The 11003-nt window shown below is 45.5% G+C and overlaps 1 non-coding gene across 1 annotated transcript; it reads left to right on the top strand.

Moving 5' to 3' along the window:
• The first annotated feature begins 6237 nt into the window (after positions 1-6237).
• Positions 6238-6347, top strand: LOC129463271 (U6 spliceosomal RNA). The gene has a single exon (XR_008651076.1). It is a non-coding gene; the product is annotated as a U6 spliceosomal RNA (small nuclear RNA).
• The last annotated feature ends 4656 nt before the right edge of the window (positions 6348-11003 follow it).

Here is an 11003-nt window from a genome sequence, read left to right as displayed (position 1 = left end):
TATGTCTTTATCAGCAGCATGAAAATGGACTAATACAGATCAGGAATTCAAGACCATTCTGGCCAACATGGTGAATCCCTTTCTCTCCTAAAAAATACAAAAGTTAGCCAGGCATGGTGGTGCAGGCCTGTAATCCCAGCTACTTGGGAGGTTGAGGCATGAGAATCACTTGAAACTAGGAGGCAGAGGTTGCAGTGAGCCAAGATTGTATCACTGCACTCCAATCTGGGCGACAGAGCAAGGCTCTGCTCAAAAAATAATAATAATAATAATAATAAATGATTAACAAATAGTCCCCTTGCCTCTTACAAGTTAGACAGTACTGCCCAGAATGCCCTGCTGAAGAGTTGTAACAGATAACCCTGTTCCTCCTTAACCTCTCTGTGCTTCATTTGCTCACCTGTAAAATAGTGATCATAGTAGTACCTATCTTGTGGCAATGTAGAGAGGATTAAATAAACTAATTAGGAGGGCCAGGCACAGTGGCTCATGCCTATAATCCCAGCCCTTTGAGAGGGTGAGGTAGGCAGATCACTTGAAGTCAGGAGTTCGAAACCAGCCTGGCCAACATGGTAAAACCCTGTCTCTACTAAAAAAAAAAAAAAAAATTGCCAGGCATTGTGGCAGGTGCCTGTAATCCCAGCTACTCGGTTGGCTGAGGCAGGAGAATCACTTGCACCCAGGAGGCAGAGGTTGTAGTGGACTGAGATCACACCACTGCACTCCAGCCTGGGTGACAAAGCAAGACTCTGTCTCAGAAAAAAAAAAAGAAGCCAATTAAGGTGGAAGCACTTAGAACAGTGTTTGCACATAGTAGGCCTTCAGAAGTGCCCTAGTCTGTGGCTTGCAGTTATTAGGGAGATCAGCCTTTCAGCAGGGCATGGAAGAGAAGGCTTTCTACCAATCCCACCCGGAAACCAGAAACAATTTGCCAACATGGTGGTTGCTCCTCACTATTAAAGACTGATGAAAGGGAGTGTATTAGTCTGTTCTCATGCTACTAATAAAGACACACCTGAGACTGGGTAATGTATAAGGGAAGAGGCTTAACTGACTAACAGTTCAGGCGGCACGGAGGCTTATGCCTGTAATCCCAACACTTTGGGAAGCCCAGGCAGGTGGACTCCTGAGGTCAGGGGTTCAAGACTAGCCAGAATAATATGGTGAAACCCTGTCTCTACTAAAAATACAAAAATTAGCTGGGGGTGGTAACGGGTACCTGTAGTCCTGGCTACTCAGGAGGCTGAGACAGGAAAATTGCTTGAACCCGGGAGGTGGAGGTTGCAGTAAGCAGAGGTCGCACCACTGCACTCCAGCCTGGGTGACAGAGCAAGACTCCATCTCAAAAATAATAATAATAGGCTGGGCATGATGGCTCACACCTGTAATCCCAGCACTTTGGGAGGCCGAAGTGGGTGGATCACAAGGTCAGGAATTTGAGACCAGCCTGGCTAACATGGTGAAACCCCTCTCTACTAAAAAAAAATACAAAAATTAGCCGGGTATGGTGGCACATGCCTGTAATCCCAGCTACTCAGGAGGCTGAGACAGGAGAATTGCTTGAACCTGGGAGGCGGAGGTTGCAGTGAGCAAAGATCACACCACTACACTCCAGCCTGAGTGACAGAGCAAGACTCCATCTCAAAAATAATAGTAACAGGCTGGGCACAGTGGCTCACACCTGTAATCCCAGCACTTTGGGAGGCCAAGGTGGGTGATCACAAGGTCAGGAGTTCGAGACCAGCCTGGCCAACATGGTGAAACCCTGTGTCTACAAAAAAAAAAAATACAAAAATTAGCCGGGTGTGGTGGCACATGCCTGTAATCCCAGCTATTCGGGAGGCTGAGGCAGGAGAATTGCTTGAACCCGGGAGGCTGAGCCACTGCACTCCAGCCTGTGCGACAGAGCAAGACCCTGTTTCAAAAAGAAATATAATAATAATAATAATTGACTCACAGTTCAGCATGACTGGCAAGGCCTCAGGAAATTTACAGTCATGGTGGAAGGGGAAGCAAATATGTCTTTCTTCACATGGCAGCAGGAGAGAAAACAAATGCCTAGAAAAGGGGGAAGCCCCTTATAAAAACATCAGATCTCGTGAGAACTAACTCACTATGGCAAGAACAGGATGGGAGAAACCACCCCCATGATTCAATTACCTCCCAATGGGTCCCTCCCATGACTCGTGGAGATTATGGGAACTACAATTCAAAATGAGATTTGGGTGGGGACACAGCGAAACCATATCAAGGGGTATCAGAAAGAAAGTGAGCCGGAGATCATCCACTGGCCTGCAACTGCATCCATCCATGTTTTATTTGCTCTGATTTCCATCACCTGCCTGGCCCCCTGAGGCATTTGAGTCTGTGACATATGATATTTTGCTAATCATCTTAATTATGGAATTCTCCACCACTTCAGCCAGACAGTAATGCTTTAATGGCTGAGAGAGAGCAATCCTCTCAGACGTAAAGGAATAAAAAAAAGACTTTAGCATTTTCCATCACTGTATGATGTCACTTATTTCAAGGTTTCATATGTGGAACCTCAAGGCTAAGTGCACAGGGGGCTAGGAGTGGATTTTAGCATTTTTCATAGGTACTTTTATTAGAGTAGATACCGAGTCAGACATAAGCAGGGTAAGACAGCCCCCCCACCACACACACACACACCAGGAATGTCAGGCAACCATCAGGTGATGGTCAGGTGGTTGTTAAACAGTCTCTAAAATTGTTCACAGCCAGTACCAGGGAAAGGCAGTCTTCCAATAGATAAAAACACCTGAAACTGGTGATCAGCAGCTTCCCGATAAGATCTTAGGAGTTGGGCAAGTGGGCTCAAGCATGAGCATTAAGAGGCAAAATGATGGAGTTTAACATACATGGCCACCTTCTAGGGACATTCGACTGGTAAGGAAAGAACACCTCAAGTGAGCATGCGCACAACTCCAGTAAACACACCGTGCATGCTCACCTCCCAAGTGCTAGCAGGCTGCCGCACAGAAGCACAGCCCACCCCAAGGGAAGAATCGGGGAGAAGGGATGCAAGCCCCCAGAAATATGCCAGCATATAAAACCCCAAGTCAAAAGGTCAAACCACACACTTGCCTTTCAAGTTGCCTGCTTGATCCTCTTCCCAGTGTACTTTCCTTTCTTGCATTCCTGCTCTAAAGCTTTTTAATAAACTTTCACTCCTGCTCTAAAATTTGCCTCGGTCTCTCCTTCTGCCTTACACCCTTCAGTTAAATTCTTTCTTCTAAGGAGGCAAGAATTGAGGTTGCTGCAGACTGGTGCGGATTCGCCACTGGTAACACATTTTGGTGCTGTGTGACTCGGATACTTTCCACCACTAACACACTTCCCTCACCAGTCTAACATTCCTAGAGGAAGGCCATATAGAAGGTCATATACCAGTTAAACTCCACCACTTTGTCTCTTTTTAAAATTATTTTATTTATTTATTTATTTATTTATTTTTTTGAGACAGTGTCTTGCTCTGTTGCCCAGGCTGGAGTGCAGTGGCGCAATCTCGGCTCACTGCAACCTCTACCTCCTGGGTTCAAGCAATTCCCCTGCCTCAGCCTCCTGAGTAGCTGGGATTACAGGCATGCACCACCACACCCAGCTAATTTTTTTTTTGTATTTTTAGTAGAGACGGGGTTTCACCATATTGGCCAGGCTGGTCTCGAATTCCTGACCTTGTGTTCCGCCCACCTCAGCCTCTGAAAGTGCTGGGATTACAGGTGTGAGCCACCACGTCCGGCCCATTTCGTCTCTTAATGAGCATGCTTGAGCCCAGTTGCCCAACTCCTGAGATCTTATTGGGAAGCTGCTGATCACTAGTTTCAGGTGTTTTTATCTATTGAGAGACTGCCTTTCCCTGGCTATGGCTGTGACCAATTATTATTTTAGAGATACCATTTAATAACCACCTGACCATCACCTGATGGCTGCCTGACATTCCTAGTGGCGGTTTGAGGAAGGGAGCTCTCCTACCCTGCTCATGTCTGACTCGATACCTACAGTGACACTTAGGGTTATCTGTTGTGCTGGATGTCTTTGGTGTGTCCACTTGATGCTCTCTCCACCTTACCCACCATGCCCTGTGCCTGGGACTACATCAGCAGCAGGCTGACTTGCTCTCTGCCTTCGAGTTGGGTTCAGTTAAAGGTGGGGGCCGCTGGTAGGAGATGGAAGAACAAAGTCAGGGTGCTTGTTTCCCATCAGGGTCACTTCAAATGTGTATACTCTGTCAGGTGACCTTGCCCACACAGCTTTCTCTGACTCTGCATTCCTGTAACCAGTTCCTCTTACAGCCTCTGTAGGCCTAGGAATGGAAACAGAACCTGCTATGACAAGTCTTGAGTGTTGCCTAATCCATTGTGGAGGTAAACCTCACAGCGATAGCTTTATAGAGTCCCCTTTTAAACTCTCCTTAAATATCTTCGTTTGGCAATGCCATCTATTTCCTAGCACTCTACCTGATGAATATATATGTGCTTTTCACATAACTCCCTTTTGTTTTTTTTTTTGAGACGGAATCTCTCTCTTTCACCCAGGCTGGAGTGCAGTGGCGCGACCTCGGCTCACTGCAAGCTCCGCCTCGCGGGTTCACGCCATTCTCCTGCCTCAGCCTCCCGAGTAGCTGGGACTACAGGCGCCCGCCACTGCGCCCGGCTAATTTTTTGTATTTTTAGGAGAGACGGGGTTTCACTGTGTTAGCCAGGATGGTCTCGATCTCCTGACCTCGTGATCCGCCCGTCTCAGCCTCCCATAGTGCTGGGATTACAGGCGTGAGCCACCGCGCCCGGCCTACATAACTCCCTTTTGAACCTAACACCTAGGTAAAGTACAACTGTACCAAGAGCCAAGGTCAGTAAGAATAGTAGTTTCAAACTTCAGTCTGAAAACTCTCAAGTGTGCAAAAAATACAACTTCTACTTTTCTTACTTTTCTTTTTTCTTCTTTTTTTTTTTTTGAGACGGAGTCTCACTCTGTTGCCCAGGCTGGAATGCAGTGGCGCAATCTTGGCATCTTGGCTCACTGCAACCTCTGCCTCCTAGGTTCAAACAATTCTCCTGCCTCAGCCTCCCGAGTAACTGGGACTATAGGTGCACGCCACCATGCCTGGCTAATCTTTTTGTATTTTAGTAGAAACGGGGTTTCATCGTGTTGCCCAGGATGATCTCGAACTTCTGAGCTAAGGCAAACTGCCCGCTTCGGCCTCCCAAAGTGCTGGAATTACAGGCCTGAGCCACCGCGCACGGACCAACTTTTTCTACTTTTCTATAACCCAACTTAATTTCTCTTTCAGCCCCAATGCTCCAGGGTGGTAGAAACATAAGTTAAATCAGCCCAGGTTGCCCCCTGACAATTAAAATACAATGAATAGCTGGGCGCAGTGGCTCACACCTGTAAACCCAGCACTTTGGGAGGCCAAGGCAGGTGGATCACCTGAGGTTAGGAGTTCAAAACCAGCCTGACCCACATGGAGAAACCCTGCCTCTACTAAAAATACAAAATAAGCCGGTCATGGTGGCACATGCCTGTAATCCCAGCTACTTGGGAGGCTGAGGCAGAATCACTTGAACCCAGGAGGCAGAGGTTGCGGTGAGCCGAGATCGCACCATTGCACTCCAGGCTGGGCAACAAGAGCGAAACTCTGTCTCAAAATAAATAAATAAATAAAATTTAAAAAAATTAAAATAAAAAATACAATTAATAGGCATAAGAATAGAATGGGCCAGGCACAGTGGCTCACACCTGTAATCCCAGCACTTTGGGAGACCAAGGCGGGTAGATCACGAGGTCAGGAGATCGAGACCGTCCTGGCTAACGTGGTGAAATCCCATCTCTACTAAAAATACAAAAAATTAGCGGGATGTGGTGGTGGGCGCCTGTAATCCCAGCTACTCGGGAGGCTGAGGCAGGAGAATGGCGTGAATCTGGGAGGCGGAGCTTGCAGTGAGCCGAGATTGCACAGAGTTAAGACTCCATCTCAAAAACAATAAAAAGTAAGAATAGAATGACACACTGAGAACTTAGAAGCCAGGAGGAGGGACACCTAACCCAACCTCAAGGGAGAAGAAAAAGAAATGTCAGGGAACTTCCTGGAAAGTGTGATGTGTTTGAGATGAGACAAAACAATGAATCAAGTTAGCCAGACAAAGAAAGGAAATGGCATGCTAGCACAGGGAACAGCCTGAACAAAGGCACAGAGGCAAGAAATACCACAACGTGTAGGAGACTTTAGCAGCACATATACTAAAATTGGAACAATACAGAGAAAATTAGCATGGTCCCTACACAAAGATGACATGTAAATTCATGAAGCATTCCAAAGCGAACAAATAATAAAAATATTTTTTAAAAAATAAATTCAGGCCGGGTGCGGAGGCTCACACCTATAATCCCAACACTTTGGGAGGCTGAGGCGGATGGATCACCTGAAGTCGGGAGTTTAAGACCAGCCTGACCAACATGGAGAAACCTTGTCTCTACTAAAAATACAAAATTAGCGGGGCATGGTGGCACATGCCTGTAATCCCAGCTACTTGGGAGGCTGAGGCAGGAGAATGGCTTGAACCTGGGAGGAAGAAGTTGCAGGGAGCTGAGATCGTGCCACTGCACTCCAGCCTGGGCAACAAGAGCGAAACTCCATCTCAAAAATAAATAAATAAATAATAAAATAAATTCAGGGCCGGGTGCGGAGGCTCACACCTATAATCCCAACACTTTGGGAGGCTGAGGCGGATGGATCACCTGAAGTCGGGAGTTTAAGACCAGCCTGACCAACATGGAGAAACCTTGTCTCTACTAAAAATACAAAATTAGCGGGGCGTGGTGGCACATGCCTGTAATCCCAGCTACTTGGGAGGCTGAGGCAGGAGAATGGCTTGAACCTGGGAGGAAGAAGTTGCAGGGAGCTGAGATCGTGCCACTGCACTCCAGCCTGGGCAACAAGAGCGAAACTCCATCTCAAAAATAAATAAATAAATAATAAAATAAATTCAGGGCCGGGCACAGTGGATCGCACCTGTATTTCCAGCACTTTGGGAGGCCAAGGCAGGTGGATCACTTGAGGCCAGGAGTTCGAGGGCAGCCTGGCCAACATGGTGAAACCCCACCTCTACTAAAAAATACAAAAATTAGCCAGGCGTGGTGGCGCATACCTGTAATCCCAGCTACTTAGGAGGATGAGGCCGGGAGAACTGCTTGAACCCAGGAGGCAGAGGTTGCAGTGAGCCAAGATCGTGCCACTGAACTCCAGCCTAGGCAACAGAGTGAGACATTTCTCAAAAAATAAAAATAATAAATAAATAAATAAATAAATAAATAAATAAATAAATAAATAAATAAATTCAGGCTTGGCACGGCGGTTCACGCCTGTAATCCCAGCACTTTGGGAGACCGAGGTGGGAGGATCACTTGAGGTCAGGAGTTCGAGACCAGCCTGGCCAACATGGCGACACCCCATCTCCACTAAAATACAAAAATTAGCTGGGTGTGCTGGCAGGCGCCTATAATCCCAACTCCTTGGGAGGCTGAGACACAAGAATCTCTTGAACCTGGGAGGCAGAGGTTGCAGTGAGCCGAGATCATGCCACTGAACTCCAGCCTGGGCAACAGAGTGAGACTCCAACTCAAAAAAAAAAAAATTCAATGTTGTGGGAGTATAAGGTTCAAGCAGGGAGAGGTGAGAGGCAAGGACTCTGTTTATAACAGGGGAAGGACTTTGAACTCTGTCTTATAAGTCAGTGGTCTACAAGGAGGGGTACACACAACCCATGTACAGAAGAAAGTTCACTGGAATACAGGAAGAAAATGTTACAACTTCTATCTTGTGCTTTAACTTAAAAAAAATTTATGTACGTTTTGTAAGGTATTTATCCCCTCCAAAACTTGTGTTAGGATTTGATCCCTGCTGGAGATGGCAGCTCATTCCTATTATCCCAGCATCTTGGGAAGCCAAGGCAGGAGGACTGCTTGAGCCTAGGAGTTTAAGAATAGCCTGGGCAAGGCTGGTCTCAAACTCCCAGGGTCAAGCAGTCCTCTCACCTTGACCTCCCAAAGTGCTGGGATTGCAGGCATGAGCCACCATGCCCAGCCTCATCCATTTTTTAAAAAGTTAAACACTACTTATTATATGACCTAGCAAACATGCTCAATAAAAATAAAAAGCTTACATCTAGACCAATGTGTGAATTAATGTTCATAACAGCCTTATTAGAACTGAAAACTAGAATCAACCCAAACGTCCACCCACAGGCGAATGGATAAGCAAATTTTGATGTATCCATACAATTGAATACTACTCAGCAATAGAAATGAAATATTGGGCTGGGCATGGTGGCTCATGCCTGTAATCCCAGCACTTTGGGAGGCCCAGGTGGGCGGATCATGAGGTCAAGAGATCGAGACCATCCTGGCCAACATGGTAAAATCCTGCCTCTGCTAAAAATACAAAAATTAGCTGGGTGTGGTGGCGCATGCCTGTGGTCCCAGCTATTCAGGAGGCTGAGGCGGGAGAATCGCTTGGGCCCGGGAGGCGGAGGTTGTAGTGAGCCGGGATCTCACCACTGCACTCCAGCCTGGTGACAGAGGGAGACTCTGTCTCAAAAAAAAAAAAAGAAATGAAGTATCGATAAACACCACATGTACTGAATCTCAAAGCAATTATGCTGACCAAAACAAGCCAGAAAAAAGAATACGTACTATGTGATTCCAATTGTTTAAACCTCTAGAAAATTCCAACTAAAGTCTATAGTGAAAGAAAGCAGATTAGTGGTTGCCTGGGGAGGGTAACTGGAGGAAGAGATTATCCAAAGGGATAACAAGGAAATTCTTGGGGTGCTGGATTTGTTTATTATGTTGATTGTGGCAATGGCTTCACAGATGCGTACATATGTCAAAACTTAAGAAATTGTGTACTCTAAATATGTCTAGTTTATTGTATGTCAATCGCGCCTCACTAATGCTGTTAAATAAGTAAACACATTAAAAGAGAGAAAGAAAAAGAAAAAAAAAAAGAATAGCCTGGGCAACATAGTGAGACCCCATCTTAGAAAAAAAATAAAAATAAAAAGAAGAAATGCGGCAATATTAAGAGATGGGCCTTTAAAAGATGATGACTTACTGGGCTCAATGGCTCATGCCTGTAATCCTAGCGCTTTGTGAGGCGGAGGCGGGTGGATCACCTGAGGTCAGGAGTTCAAGACCAGCCTGGCCAACATGGCGAAACCTCGTCTCTACTAAAAATACAAAAATTAGCCAGGCATTGTGGTGCACGCCTGTAATCCCAGCTACTTGGAAGGCTGAGGTGGGAGGATCACTTGAGCCTGGGAGGTGGAGGTTGCAGTGAACCGAGATTGGCCACTGTACTCCAGTCTGGGTGACAGAGTGAGACCCTGTCTCAAAAAGAAAAAAAAAAATCCTTTTCTTTGTAAATTACCCACCTTCAGGTATTCTGTTATAAGCAACATAAAACAGATTAAGGTAATATATTAATAATACCCTATTGCAGATACATAATATATTACTGCAGTAGGGTATTACCGCAGTATATTATTTTATATTATATAATAAACAAATGCATTAGGCATATACTAAAATGAATTAAGCCAGAATCAGCCAATTGACTTTGGTTTTGATCAAGAGCTTGCTATAAATATCATTTCTGATGTCCCTGAACCTGAGTAATTCTATGAAAGAGTAGCTTACTGTCTTTTTTTTTTTTTTTTTTTTGAGACGGATTGTCACTCTGTTGCCCAGGCTAGAGAGTGCAGTGGCACAATCTCAGCTCACTGCAGCCTCCGTCTCCTGGGTTCAGCCGATTCTCCTGCCTCAGCCTCCCGAGCAACTGGAATTACAGGCGTGAGCCACCACGCTGGCTAATTTTTTGTATTTTTAGTGGAGAAGGGGTTTCTCCATGTTGGCCAGGCTGGTCTCGAACTCCTGACCTAAAGTGATCCACCTGCCTCAGCCTCCCAAAAGTGCTGGGATTACAGGCATGAGACACCTCACCCAGCCGTGGCTTACTATCTAATCATGTAACAGGAACAATTATATAAAGTAGGCATGTGATTTGGTCTCATTATTAGTATTAGAATATTTGTTTTCCAAAATGGTGAATATTCTTAAATGTAATTTGGAGTAAATGTTCTTTCTGTGTTTTTTATTTGTGTGTTTGAGATGGGGTCTTGCTCCATAGCCCATGCTGGAATACAGCGGTGCGATCTCAGCTCACTGCAACCTCCCATTCCAGGATTCAAGCAATTCTCCTGCCTCAGCCTCCCAAGTAGCTACGACTACAGGCACCCGACACCACTCCCAGCTGATATTTGTAGTTGTACTAGAGACGGGGTTGCACCACGTTGGCCAGGCTGGTCAGGAACCCCTGACCTCAAATGGTCTGCTCACTTCAGCCTCCCAAAGTGCTGGGATTACAGGCTTGAGCCAAAGTACCAAGAAGGCAGAAGAAAAAAAATTAAAGACCAATATATTACAACAGATCACTTAGGCACAAAAAGCCTCGACAAAATGTTAGCAAATCTAATCAAACAATGTATGAAAATGGTAATGGTTTGTTTATGGTATAATATACCATAACCAAGTGAGATTTATTCTACATATGCAAGGCTGGTTCAATATTTCAAAAAATAATCAGTGTAATCCACCATATCCATAAGCTAAAGAAAAATCATATAATCATATCAATTGAAGAAAAAAGGTTTAGCAAAATGTTCCAGCTGCTACAGAGGCTAAGGCAGGAGGACTGCTTGAGCCCAGGAAATTGAAGCTTCAGTGAGCTATGATCACACCACTGCACTCCAGCCTGGGTGACAGAGTAAGACCCTGTCTCAAAATAAAATAAGATAAAATAAAATTTAAAAGTCTCAGCACACCAGGAATGAAAGGAATTCCCCAACTTGATAAAGAGCATTGTTCCATGGCCAACAGATCTATGTAAATCTGCCCCAAAGTCTGAGGAAGCTGAGAGGCTG

The sequence above is a fragment of the Symphalangus syndactylus genome, chromosome 14 (assembly GCF_028878055.3).
Source record: "Symphalangus syndactylus isolate Jambi chromosome 14, NHGRI_mSymSyn1-v2.1_pri, whole genome shotgun sequence".
Classification (NCBI taxonomy): Eukaryota; Metazoa; Chordata; class Mammalia; order Primates; family Hylobatidae; genus Symphalangus; species Symphalangus syndactylus.
This window is presented reverse-complemented; position numbering and strand designations above follow the sequence as displayed.